Below are 14,951 nucleotides of genomic sequence, written 5' to 3'. Positions count from 1 at the left end.
GAAGGGCTGTAGGAGGGGCAGAGCGTCACTTATGTTGTCCTGTTGCCCAAGACAACTGAGCGTGCCCAGACCTTTGAAAATATATTATTTTCATGGCCCTTGTCTTGCTTAATTATCACTTCAGCAAGATAATTTCATTTCTTCCTCCACCCCCCATCCCTGCTTATTTTTTATAAAGATCTCTCTTGAAATAGAAAAGGTCAGCTATGAAAAAAGTCATAGCAGAAACCAATGCCAAATAAAGGTTGTATTATTTGGTTTGTCTTCAGTGTAAACAGAAATTGTGTTTTCTTCTTTGTGATTTATTAATGAGGGAATTGACCGAAATGTCTATATTTAGATTCTGTGAAAAATTTCATTAGAAAGGGTTCTTGAGACTTACTATTTGCTTGAATAAGCCTGCTTCTTGGCAGAAGGACTGTCCCATGGTGGTAGAATGTCTCTGCTTTGCTTATGAAGCTCTATACAGCTTTCATCCATGGGAATATGTATATCTAATATGGTACATGGTGCAGAGTCAAGTAGAACACCTCCTGAAGTCAATAACTGAAGGGTTAATCCAACCAAAGTGGTGAGCAACTTTTAGAGATATAAGCTCTGCACTTGCTGGAAGAGGACATTAAAAATTGCTTTATCTCTGTTCTTTGACATCTGATAAATGCAAATTCTACAATGGACCATATCCTCCATTTGATTCCTGCAGGAGCGACTGCAGCTCTTCCAGACCTAAACTGGGTTATAAAGAATATACACTTAAGGGGCTAAAAGATACAAATAGAAAGGAACTTTACTTCATGTTCTGAAAACACAGAGACATGCCTGGGAAAAAAATAAAGCCAACATTTAGGTGCTGAACCCTTTAGGACTCCTATTAGTTGTTTTTTTACCTATTACACCTCCATCTTCCAGCCAGTCAGCATGTGAGGTTGTAAGACTTAAGAGTCCGTCGCATCTCACTATGTATGTTAAATGGTATGATACTTACTCCAGCTGTCATATCACCTTCCTTTTGGTCTATTGAACTGAACAGTCTGGAGCTCAGATGGTCTGTCACCACTCCAAAATGTCTGCAAAATAAAGCCTCTTGGATAAAGGTGCTGGAAAATAACAAAGCAAACAAGGAGCACAGGAGGTTGGAGGAAAACACTTGCAGAAACAGAGAAGGGCTGAAGGGAGGCTTAAGGTATAGGGTGGGAGGAGTATGGCAGTGTCATTTCAGCTGCTACAGGCTGAATGTTGTTGGTGAGTACCAGAGAGCCAGACAGTTTTCACAACAGGCTTTTGCCTTTTCCTGTCTATTTGTATGCAGCACATCACACATTCAAGCTGGTGGAGAAAGTGACCTTACACAAGGGAAAGCGAGAGTGAGCCCAACTGCTGTGCTGCTCCAAGGCAGCCAATCCACAGCCGATGCCTTGTTGCTAAATTAAGCAACCGGCCAGGGTCTGAAGCAGACATGGACTCAGGGCTTCATAAATCAAATTTCCCTGCAGCAATAGAAGCTTACAGGGAAAAAGCAAACAGTGCTCTTGCAAACCCATTCATGCATTTCCAGACTGGGCTGCTGGGTTGTGGCTTTTTTTATTTTTGGCCATTTCTGAATAGTTCAGAGCTATTAGTAAATAAATGTTGCAACAGATTTTTACTACATGATAATAGACCACTTATACTATTACTGAAATATTTACTGAAACGAAACAGTATTATGTGTGCAAAACCCAAATCTCATCTGCAGGAAAACTGAAACAGAAGCAGTTTAAATATTGGATCATAATTATCCTTAATTGCAAAAGCTTTGAACTAAAAAAGAATTGAATCCTTCTACTTGCTGGGCTTGATTTAGCGCTTCATTAGTCAGATTTTGCACCAGTTACAGAGCTGCTTTGGAATTCAGCTGGAGTAGCACAGCAGTGAATAATAGGCATGCTTTACAGATGTACTGCTTGTGGAATTAGAGATTTTAGGGCTTCTAAGGTTAACGTCTAGAGGGCTGCCAACCAGGCATCACCTGAAGTTCCTCTCAAGGGAAGAATCTGAAAGCTTTTACTTTTGTGGGTGAAATTTGAATGGTATGTTCAGCTTATCAAGCTGTCCTGCAGGGATGCCTGACCCACTTGAAGATCTCAGCTGGAAAAGCTTCGGTGAATTCTGTACAGACACTTGCCTTCCAGTGGCAGTCCAATGAAAAGTAGGCAGGGCCCTGAATCCATCTGCCTGATTTCTGCAGGAAACTTCCTCACTTTTCCTGTTCAGCTGCTCTGTATCATATTATGGTATTACTTATGCAGCAACAGAGAACGAGGTTTCTTTGGTAAAGCCTTGTGCAAATATGGAATGAAGAATGTTGTATATTAAATGAGTTTACTGTACCTATCACAAGTTATTCACTTGTATGGGACCACTCAGCCCCTCCAGGACAAACTGTGTTTCTATGTCCACAGTTTTTCATAAGTTCCGTGCTTCATTAGTGACCACTATGTGGTGAGATCCATTACAGTATTTTTTTAGTCTTTCAAACCTTGAAAAAGCCACTCTTCCTTTTGAATTAAACCTTGGGCTATGATGGCTTATTGTAAGAAGGGCAGGTTTTTATTTATAGAAACTGAAAGGCCCACTTCTTGTTTCTGAAGCAGAACTAAAAAACAATTGCTTTTCATACCAGCATTGTAAAGAGAAGTGGTAGAGGAGGGCTGGGGCCTTATCCACAGCTTAAGTACAGTTCCACAACAGCTTAGGCCAAGATTATGATCTGGAGGTTGCACTCCTCTTCCCACCCTGCACTTGAGGTGGCCGGAGGTCCCTGTACACTTATGGTGAGATGGTTTGGAGAGCGGGTATAGATAAAATTGATAGTTAGGAGAGTGATACTTTTTGCCTTCATTAGCCCTCTGTTCCAGCTGACCATGGAGGCAAGGGAGTGTTTATGCTGGTCTGAGGAGAGGCAGGAGGCTGCAGCTGTGAGGAGGAGGCAGGCAGGTCTGCAGCCACTGAAAACTGCCCTGAAAATACATTCCCCCACATCCTTCTGGCAGTCCTCAAGCAAACACTGTGTGTGTGGCCCCTCTGCTGCAGGATGAAGCCAAATGTCATGGAGCAAGCTCCATCAAATTTTGTAAATGTTTATGTCCTCCACGAGGTGACTGGGTGATTGGGTATGGACCTGGAGCATCCTACCTGCCAGCCAGCCAAGCACAGGAATTTCTCAGCAGAGTGCTAGCTGGCCCTAGTAAAGTGATGAAATACATGAAGGCACGATGGTCTGGTCTAGCAGCTTACATCATCCCCCTGGACCCTCCAGGAGCTTGAACTTTGATCAGCATTAGTTCTCCAGAAAAAATGTCACCCAGCTGCATGCTCTGTATTGTATGAGGATCAGAAAATCCATACAAGGGGAGAAAAACCATCTTAGGTGGCTGCCTTTTTCCCCCTATTGAAACCCCCTCTGCACCTTTATTTCATGTGTCCAAAATGGCTGTCCTTGCTCCTGTCTCATTCAGGCAGGGAACAGTCCTGGAGGAGAAAGGGCTAAGTCTGAGTTCAGTGGCTATAGATAGCAAGCACATTGTTATCCTCTGTGGAAAGACAGTTAAAATGAGTCAGTAAACAGCACATGCAGCACAAGAGAAAAATCCACACACTGCTGACTTACACGGAAAAGCAACATGTTGGTTACTCCACAAACACACCACATCTCTTCTGTGTGAGAGACTTAACTCATCTGTGTCCATTCCTTACACAACTTCCTTTAACCTCTGAGGAGTCAGTAAGCTAAAGCTGGCACATCAGTGCTCAGCACATGGGAGAGGCTATGCTGTATTTTCCAGAAGTTTAAACATTCGAAAAACATACGGGCTTTAACGCTGATGTGAAACATTTCTAATGGTTATCGTTTTTTCAGAGGTTGGGATGCTGACATTTTCTATTAGGGACTCAGATTGCTCTTTCTGGAATATTACAAAACTCCCAGTGAGTTTCAGAAAAGGAGCTGACTTTGTCTTATCTCTCCCTAGCATGGGGTGCATCTTGCACCTTCTTTTCCCTTGAATACTCTCCCTTTACACGATGCTAGCCTGTGCCAAGCAGTTAAAAAAACTTCAAAAAATTTTTTTAACTTCAGCTTTAGCCAGTGTTGAGACCCTTGTCACCTAAGATGAGTCCTGATAAACACTGTGGTGCCACTTAGTGGAGGCCACGCTGTAGCATGGGGCAAACAGGCAGGCACAGGGCATGCCAATTCTTCTGTGTCCTGCTGCCAGAATGCCTCACATCTGTGACAAGGAGGGGACTGCACCTGGAGATGGCATGGTTAATCTCTGCAGTTCTGCAATACAGCTGAACACAGGCGGGAATATTGCTTTCATTTCTCTAGCCTCTTCTCATCAATCTTGGTAAATAAATAGGTTTTTCTCTTCAGCTCACTTTTACCTTAAGAAAATGAGACTAAAAAGAATCTGCTTCTGACTGTACTGACTCCCTTTTAGCAATGCCACTGAGATCAGAGGAGCATTGCCAACCATTAAGCTAGAGTGAGAGCACAATTGGATTCAGCTTTGATTACACTTTTTAATAAAAACTCTAAACTCTTTGATGGATTCTTTAATGCTTTTGGGATATTATTTTTTCTTCTACTCCCCACCTCTATTTCAAGAGAGTAATTCAGTGCATTGGTGATATCCAATTTATTCTTCTGGATGTGAATAATATCCTCTGTTAGCAGTATAAATTGTACCCGTTGCCCTTGGTAGAATTCTCAACAATTCTCCTGCTGCCTATTAAAGCGGTTTCATAAATAGACACACTTCATTAATATACACTTCTTAGAAGACCAATTGAATTTTTCCAATATATCCCTCAGCAGCCATTGAATTATTTAGCTGCTGGTGGATGTGTGCATGGGCAGTGGTGCTGAAGAGTCACCAGCGGCTAAGGGAAAGTACAGGACGTGCTCTGCTTATGTGTTGGTTGAGATGCTTCTGAAGGCCACACTCCTGAGGGAACAGGCAACATAGGAAGTTCTTGTCAGCATCACCTTGCTGTGACAGTGATGCTTGTTTGTGGGTCAGAAGACTTGCCAAAATCATCTGATGAGAATGCACTAGGACAGCAAAAGGTAAACCTAAGCCAAGGAAGGAAGGAACAGCAGTGGCTCTATGCTCAAAACCTGGCATGGCATCATAGGGAGAAGATCTTCTGGAAAAGGTATAGATTGTACTGTGACCTTTGATAGAAACCTTGGCAACCCAAGACTTCCTGGGAAGTATTCTGCAATGATGATAAATTCAGTGTTTGCTTCACACATAGATAATCAGCATAACTAAAAGTAAATGAAGAGAATCAGTGCAGGAGGAGAAAAGGGAACCAGTAAAGGGAACCAGTAAGAAAAATCCTAGCGCTCAAGACAGGGACAAATTTCAAAGATAAGCAAGATAATCACTATTCCTACATTAAAACTTGCATAGACAAATGCATATCTGAGTCTGACAGGAATGAATTAAGAAGTTCATGGCATAGATTTCTCACTAGCAGAAAAGAGCCACTTTAACATCTGCACAAGGGCTCTCAGCATGATCCTATGCAGAATCCCAACAAATGTCTTCAAGGAACTCAGAAATGGACTTGCAACTCTTTCTGGTGCAAGTAAAGCAGAAATTAACTTCTCTTTTTCTTTTTTCACTTCCTCCTCTGCCTATTCCACTCCCTTACCACAGCTTACTGTATGTAGAATGAAGTCAATGCAGAGAAAGGTTTCCTTGAGTGCCTGAGGCTTCAAGAATTTTTATTAAAATCACAAGACAGATGGCTTTAAGAATCACATACTTTGCTCTCTCAGACGTGAGGATGGAGATTCCTGCCAGGAAGGATGGATCACAGGAAGAAGTAGCTTTCAATCACTCAGCAAGGATTTCCTGGTCTCATTTAGAAAATCTGCCAGCAGCCTGCCATTTATTCTAGTGCAAAGGATTAAGCTCAGTCAAAAAAACCCAAATGGGCTGAGTCAGGTGAACAGAATCAGAAGTGAGTTTCCTTTGTGTGTGACCAGCTGATATTGCTCTTCAGCTAAGATAAACAGATTTTTAACATTTTTTTCCTTTTTTTAATATCAAGTATGAATTCTTTATATTTATGCACAATAGACAACTGTTAAAGTGTACAGGAAGACAATCCTATGGCCATCAGTATCAATAGCAAATTCATTAGCTTTAGTGGAAATGATAAAATGAAGGCTCACCAATACTGTCTTCATTAATTACTGAAGTTCCTGTTTATTTTTGTCTGTGGTAAAGTTTGATGATGTGCTGAGCTCAGAAGGAGTTACACGGGGGCAGAGTTTCTTCCAAAGGGCCTGCCAAGGATGAGGCTTTATTACCAACTGTGTTATCAGCATGGCTGTACACTATCTGTTACAGGCTGCTGCCTTTGTGTCCACTAGGATAAGCCACTTAAAGACCAGTCACAACCAAATTTTCTGTGCTGAAGAGAGTTCTCAGGCAACTATACCAATGAGCAGTGCGACCCTTTCCATCAGAGCAGAAACATGTGGAATAATCACACATTTTAGAAAACTGGGGACATCAATGTGGGAAAAAAATCTCTGTGGTGACTCCTGAAGGAGGGTATTGGTTTCTCCTGGAAGCAGGATACTTTTGCATATACATTCAGGTTAAAAGGAGCTAGAGCAAATCTGCAAACACTACAGCTTCAAATAATATTCACCATATACAAATCAATTTTTCAATTACACTGAAGGTATTAGTAAAGAATTCACTGCCTTAAGAGATTCTGGTTTAAATAGTAAGCCATACTCTAGTAAATTTTAATGGCCACAAGCCTCTCATACATCACAATGTTCTGTAGAGTATATGGCTTTTATGGTAGTTATGTCGAAGTCAAGTGAAAAATAGAAGAGTCTTATCCATCCTTTGCAATCTGGCAGCTAATGTACTATAGATTCAAGAAGATTACTAGAGTTTGACTTACATCTCCCAGACACATAAGGTTGTCTCACAGCTGAGTTTTTTTACATGAGTCCCTTAACTACAGGAATGTTTCCCAGAGAGCAACACAGTAAATCTTTTAGTTGGGGAATGGATAGGTGATAAGAATGTCAAGTCATATTTATGCTTTTCTTCCCCTGTAACGAGGAAAAGTGATTTATACTTAGGCAAAGAGCTGATCTAAAAAGACCCCTATAAATTTAAAATGTTTGTTATTCCAGTGACATAGAAACATGATACTCTGCTGCAAGTAAGAATCATGCCCTCTCTGAGTATTACAAAAAGGTAACAGGCAGAGAGAGTTAATTAATTTACAACTGTTTTCAAAAACTGAAGAATTTTTCTGACTGGACTTCCATGTGTCTTCCCAGGACCCAGCCTGGCTCATGCTACCACATTGTTCCCCTGCTCTTTACAGCTTTCAATAACCAGCAAAAGCAGTTTCACGACTGCTTTGTGGCAGCCACCTATTTCATTTCTCAGGGTCGTTGCATTAACCAGGGGGTTGCTGTATCTGGCAGTGCCATTCTGTGAGTCCCAGGATGCTCACTTAAGCCAGACCTTTTAGCTTCAGCTCATTATGACAGCTTTATTGCTGCTGAGGATTGCTGTGTCTTACCGTACCTCTCAGACAAGCCTCAAGGCTTTCCCTGTTACTAAAGGCAGATTCTTACCTGTTATAAATTGCCAGAGATTCACTGATTTCAGTTTACTGATAATGATTGCCTCTTACAGTATTGCCAGTTGGCCTCACTTGGATCAAAATGCTGGCTCAGAGCACTCTCACAAGAGAAACAGGTACAATTTGCTCATTTAAATCCAACATGGGTATATCTAGAGGACTAAGCACTAAAAAAAATGGAGAGCTCCAGCTCCTTTCAACCAACCAGTCATACAGCATGAGGATGTAGGCGTGGAAAACCTTATCCTGGGTTATATATTTCTCTGTGTGTGTGTTTGTGTATATAACCACAGAAGCATTCGTCATGATTGCTGAGAACTTTGCAGTTTTTCATCTATTATATGGAAACAATAGAGGAAAGAGGATTTTTATTTGCTATATACTCTCACTGCTTTGGCATCCTGTTCAGTGACCACATCCAGGATCTCACAGCATCTGAATCTGATGATGAGCAGGAAGGTAGGACTAGTCCCAGGCCCCTGATTTTGCAGTCATCCCATCAGGATGCCATCACAGGAGGGAAAAAAAGGCAACTGACTCATAACCATTCATCACAAACAGGAAAAAGATGGGAGACTGGAAGGCACCATCACATGAGGGCTGAGGTCATTCCCAATGGGAGCATGGGGAAATGTGATGTGGTGGAGACTCATAAGGGCAAGAATGTCTTTGTGCTTAATAGTGGTGTCAGAAGAGAGGATTTTGTAGCTATTATAGGGGTAGGAGATTGCAGGAATTAGCAACTGGATTGGGGAAAGCCACTAGGCTGTCCAGAACGTTTTGTCAGCCAGGAAACAGTTCTGTGCTATTTGACAAGGGAACACCATGTCAATATGCATCCCATAATACCAAGCAGCTGCTTCACCAGAGCACAGCAGGACAGATTTTGTCATGCTTGCTCTGTTGTATTGGAAAATGGGTGATTTCCTTTTGCAAAGCCTCGGAGCATAAAGCTGCCAATAAGCCAAACAAATCTGAAAAAGATTTTACCAATATAAAACCCAAACAGTGCCACTCTTGCAATACCTCGCTCTTAATATTTTTATTTCCTGAGAGACAGGAGAAATTAGCACGTTAGGATTCACAGGTAAGGAGATCAGTCAACTTGCCACAGGAAGAATGAGGGGGAAAAAGCTAGTCTGGTGCGACAGAGATGTGTGAGATCCTCGGCCTGAGCTGCCTGGCTTCTTTCACATGTGCCTTGTGGGAAGAAATGTCAAAGCCCAGGAGAATCTGCCAAACATTATTATCCATTAAAAAGGAGCCATTTTGTATATGATACAGGTTTCAGGTAGTTTCTATTCCCAAGTATCAAATCTGCTGGTTTTGTAAGCCGTTGACTGACAATATGGCTACCACGGATTTTTGCGTCTCTTCCTGTTTCACACACATGAGCTCAGAGAAAGCAAACCTGGACTGAGTGTTCTCTGTCAGCTCTGGTCATCACAGTACTCAGGTATGTCCTACTCTGCTGCAAGCTTGGAAAAGAAGGAAAAAACTCTAAAAACCTGGTAGCCCTGTTTCACAGAGAGCTATCTCCTTTGCTCCAAATAGCTCCCAATTCTGTTATTCTTAGGCAACTGTCCTGTAAAGCAGAGAGAACCAAGGCCCTAAAAGTTTGACTGGCATAATGAAGGACATCGATGATTATGCTCAAATGGATATAAAATCATGTCAGAATCCAGTACTCCAACCCCTGAACCATTTCTGTCTTTCTCATATTTGTAAAAAAAAAAATTCTTTCCCAAAATACTTGAGCCAGCCTTGGTCATTTTTTAGCCTAGAAAATATTCATACCCAAAAGTGCAGTGAGACACTTGGAGTCCTCCAGCTCCAAAACACTCACATTTCTATGCCAACTGAGAATGTTCTGGTGACTAATCTGTAAACCGTAGTGAAGCTCATGAGTGCATCTTTAACAAACTTATTCTAAAATATTCAGCCTGTCAGATGGTCATCTAGGTAATTTGTTTCTACTTTACAGTTTTGGGGGGTTGGTGCTCTTAGTGTGGGGGAGGTTCAGTGCTGTTGATGGTGTCAGCAAGTGCCTTTTAATACCTCTGGCTACACACACAGCATTGATCTTAACACTTTAGCTACACAGAGTAGCACCTTATATTCAGCTAAGAAGAAGGGCAAATAACAATAGTAAGGGAGTAAATGAAAGACAGAGCCAGGCTTGTGTATTCTAGACAGTGTATTTTCCCAAATATCATATCTTTCTGGAATCCGGGGAGTTTTCACCACTGTTATACCTCTACAATGCTTCCTGAAAACAATATAATAAAATTTACTCATGGTGGGGATGTTTTTTGTCAGGTGTATCATAAGAACTAACAATTTTTGCCTTGCTGCTACAGCATGGACAAAAAACATGAAGTCATTTGGTCAGCTATAGTATCTGGCTTTATTTCACAAAGCCAACAGTAAAATACTTTTTCTTCTTGTGCCTGAAATATGCCTGAAATTCTCAACAGAACTGTCACAAAAAATAGTCTTCCCTCTGCTATCTGAAGTAGAGAGATGTCGTGATTCTTACTCCATCTGGCAAGCTACACTCTGAGGTGCATTTGTATCCATGGCCAGGTGAGAAGACTAATATCCATTGAGAAAACTTTGATACCGTCTTCAGAAGAAGAGGTTAGAATATCATCACTAGTAGAAGGTGCCTCATTCTACCAATTCTAAAGGGAAAGGACAGAGGGAGTGCTGGGTTAATGCTTGGCCTTGATGATTTTAAATGGCTTTTCCAACCTAAATGAGCCTATGATTCTAAGAAGAAATAGCAAGTCTTAGTGGTTTTTAAGTTAATCACCTTCTAGAGACAAGCTAAACTCACAGACCATTAGTTTCTGAGTTTAGAATGCTGCTAATTAATCAAAGTTTCTGTGATAAAGCAATGTGACATTAAATTCCCATTAGATGTAGATGGAAAATTTACCTTCTTTTTCCATGCTGAGTACTATTCAAATATCTTATCAGTAGGCAAGATAATATAAAATTATTAGAATTAGTTTCAGCTATTTCTCCCTGCCCTTTTCCCTGGTTAACAGGAGTCTGAAGATTTTTTAGCTCAAAGAAAAGGTCAAGTTCTCCTGAAATTATATTAAGGGATGTTGACTTTAAAGGGATAGTAAAACATTTGTTCATCTGCCATCTGTGACTTATTCCATGATTTTTGCCTTGTCCACTGAGATCAGAAGTCACCTAGAAATTTCAGTGTCTGTTGTGTTGAGCTCAGAGACAATTTTTTGACAGTACATTTCCTTAGCACTGACAGAAAAATGTCTTGTTGCTCTGCAGCTGTGAGGCAGGACTCTTCCCAATCTCCCTGTGAATCGCTGAACCTTGACCTGCTCATTTTCTGGAGGGAGGTCTCAAAGTCCAGAGGAAAAAACATCTTTAAATAATAATCAGACAAAACACCTTGCGATAATCATGCTGCTACCCCGATGCAATTCCCCAAAAGCCAAAGTGGACGTGTACAAAACACCTTGCGATAATCATGCTGCTACCCCTGATGCAATTCACCAAAAGCCAAAGTGGACGTGAGTTTTGGTAGAACCAGAGTGGGAAACAGTGATGGTCTGTGCCGCAGAAAGCCTGTCTCAAAACGCTTCTGTAGGTTCGCAGGTCATAAAAATGCTGAAATCATATAGAATGGGCCCCGTATATATCCCAGTGGATCAGCTCAGTCCTGGCTTGAATGATGCACGTTCTTGGTGCTAGGAACAGCGTTTGGATGATGCCTGCAGCAAGGAAGGACTGTAAAGGGAGCATAACCAAGGCAGAGTGGAAAATCAGCCTGGCAGAAAGAGCTACAAGGACAAAGAGGGAGGGTGAACCTCCCAGGCAGACCTTGTCCATTCAAGTGAAACTAAACCAGTGCAATCCCCATGGTGAAGCCTGGTCCAGAGGAGCCCACGTGGAAGGTGCAGTGTGTCCATTTGGGCACATTTGTGTCTGTTTGCATGGGGCTGGCTGAGTCTGCAGATGAGGCTGTCCAGTGTGACCAGGTGAGCTGTTTACAACACGCATGAGAGCTCAAACAGAAAGTAATCCAGACAAACAGAAGACAGGGCCTGACCTACTTTAAATTGAGAAACTGAAAAATCAGTTGGTTTGATCAAGTGGAGGTAATTACTGCAATGGTAAGAAAAGGAGGAGAAAAAAAAAAGACAAAACAGGCTTTTTAAAAAGATCAAGCTCTGCTACTAGAAACAATTACACTGAGTACAACTGAGCTACAGCCAAGCTTTTTCAGCCAAAGATATAATATCTATGTATTCAGATAAATAGAGCAGCTATTACCTGTTTCTGAGACCAATAATGTTATTAGAACCATGGCTGGACCAGAGATGCAATAGATGCATGAAAAGGGAATAATTTGTAAATATTTGACTTCTTACTTTAGATGAAACAACATAATAGATAGATGACTGATAGATACATCATCTTGATAGATACAACACAAAGAATGGCCAAGAGAAAGTAAATCAGACATTTTTATACAGAACACAGGAATAATGTATGCCCAGGCAAACTTAAAGATGATAACCAGGAATGTTGCAAAGCACAGTTGCATCAGACAGTTGAGACCCTCTGTCAGTGGGATTCTAGTGAAAATTAGTGAATATATGCAGGAAGCAGAAACACCTGATATTTTATTTTGTCAGCTGCCTGGAATTAATGTAAGGCTTTCTGTTCCAATGGAGCACTCACATGTTTAGAGATGATATGAACAAGTGATTTCAATCCAGATTTTTTTTCTTTTTGGAAGTGTGGTTCTACACTAACCTATGGTATATATAGTTATTCTTGGGGTTTTGACACTTTTTATATTTAAACAAGAGCCTCTGCTCCTCTTCAGTTCTTCTTATCTCCTCTCTTTACTGTTCATGGTACTTATCATCTGTGCTTGCACATATCTGTCATTTATCTACTCACCTTGCAGCACCTATTACATTTGCTTTTCATCTCACCTGTTGTACGAATCAGCATAAAAATTCATGTTTTAGGGGGCAACTGTGAGCCATAAACATCTTTAGTAGTGGTGCAGGGAATGGTTCTTTTGGTAGCATGAGGAGAAGATTCTGTCTTGTGCAATGAAATGCAAAGATATGAAAGTGGCTGTGATAGCCCTGTCAAAGGATATTCCCCTCTGGAATAACACTTTGCACAGCCAAGGAAGTAGGCAGAACTAGACGTGCAATCAGAACAAACAGTTTCTAAAACTCAGTGAAAATGTACAGCTGTAGGAGTGTATCCATATCACAGAAATGTATTGGGAGAGTATTTCATTTACATTTACCTTCAGCACTCACAATCACTCCTTAAAGGAATCCCCAACTGATTTTCCTTTTTCCTGAAATTCTAAAAATGTCAAAGGCTTTTGACATATACATAATTTAAGTAGAGATGGAGCAGTGAGTCCAGAGAACCCATGTGTCTGGTACTGCATTAGCATAATTCATTGTTCCCAGTAGGCAGCGGTTGTCTGAGCAGATAGATTTTCCAGTCGTATTGTTTGACATCATTACAGCTGAATATGCACCGGAATACCATGTGGTGACTACGTAATAAATCAGCTCATTATGTCTATAATCATTATGATTATGTGTTGTTCCAGGTCTCGGGATTGTTGACATAAAAAGAGGTAAACAGTATAAATTACTGACTCATCAAATCGTTTGTTTTAATTTGCTGAAAAGGGAGAAGGTTATTTTCTTGTGTGTGGCCTGCTTCACATGTAGGAACACAGTAATGAATACATAGAATGTGTTAAATGGGAATAGCAGAATGTGAAATGAATCATACCCAATTATCTTCCTCAGAGTCTAAGGGTGAAAAGAGAAGCGTCACAGCACATTGGCCAAAGGTTCCCATCATACCAAAGGAATCACAGAATCACAGACTTCTACAGGTTGGAAGGGATCTCTGGAGGTCATCTGGTCCAACACCCCTGTTCAAGCAGGGCCACCTAGACCAAGCTGCCTGGGACCACACCCAAATGGGTTTGGAATACCTTCAACGATGGAGACTCCACAGCTTCTCTGGGCAAGTGTGTCAGTCCTTGGTCACCCTCACAGCCTTTCAGACGGGCAGCCCCAGCATATACCAGTGCCTGGGGTTACTGCTCCCTGCGCTTCCCCTTGCCGAAAAGCCTCAGGTTTCTGTCAGCCCACATCTCCAGCCTCTTGAGGTGTCTTTGGAAGGCAGCACAACCCTCTGCTGTATCAGCCACCCTACCAGATCTGTGCCATCAGCAAAGTTGCTGAGGGTGCACTTTGCACCACCATCCAGATCATGAACGAGGATGTTTAATATATTATTTAATATTATTTAATACTGTTAATATATTAACCCAGTCTTCATCTCTGGGACATACCACCAGTGACTGGTCTACAATTACATTTCTGACCACTCATCACCACCTTCTGGACACATCTGTTCAGCCACTATTCAATCCAGCTCATTGTTCATCCAGCCCACACTTCATGTTCACTATAAGAATCTTAGAGGAGTCAGTGCCAGAATCCTTCCTGAAGTGTAGGTAGACAATAATCACTGTTCTCTTCTCATCTACAAAGCCAGTCATTTCCCCATGGAGTTTATCAAGTTGGTCAAGCACATCTTCCCCTTGGTGAAACTGTGTTGGCTACTGCCGACAACAGTCTGATCCTTCATGTGCCTGGAAACAGTTTCCAAGTTTAGCTGCTCCATCACCTTCCAAGGATTGAAATGTGGCTGACTGGCCTGGGTCCTTCTTCTTGATCTTTGTGCATGTCCAGTCCGCTTAAATATTGTCTAACCTGATCCTTGTCCACCAATGTTATGTCTCCTCTGATACAGAGATCCCCTGGTTTCAGGGACCTGGGATTTCTGAAGGTCAGTCTTGCTAGTAAAGACTGAGGTGAAGGAGGCATTCTTACAGCCTTTTCCAAATCCAGTGTAAAGAGGTCTCCCATCTCATTCAGCAATGAATGCATCCACATTTTCCCTCATCTTCTTTTTGTTACCTATTTACCCATAGAAGCCCTTCTTGTTGCCTTGGCATTCCTACACAGATTAAATTCCAGCTGGGCTTTATCTTTCTTAACTTCACCCCTGGATGCTCTGACAATGGATCTGTATTCCTCTCAGGTTACCCATCCTTGCTCCATCTCCCTGTATGCTTCCTTTTTGTCTCTGAGATTGTCTGAGAGCTCATTGTTCATTCATGCAGAAATTTTGCCTGACTTCCTCCTCATTGGGATAAATTGCTCCTGAGCACA

This window comes from Corvus brachyrhynchos, unplaced genomic scaffold, assembly GCF_000691975.1.
Source record: "Corvus brachyrhynchos isolate BGI_N302 unplaced genomic scaffold, ASM69197v1 scaffold229, whole genome shotgun sequence".
Lineage (NCBI taxonomy): Eukaryota > Metazoa > Chordata > Aves > Passeriformes > Corvidae > Corvus > Corvus brachyrhynchos.
The sequence above is the reverse complement of the archived record's forward strand: the minus strand, read 5'-3'. Positions refer to the sequence as shown.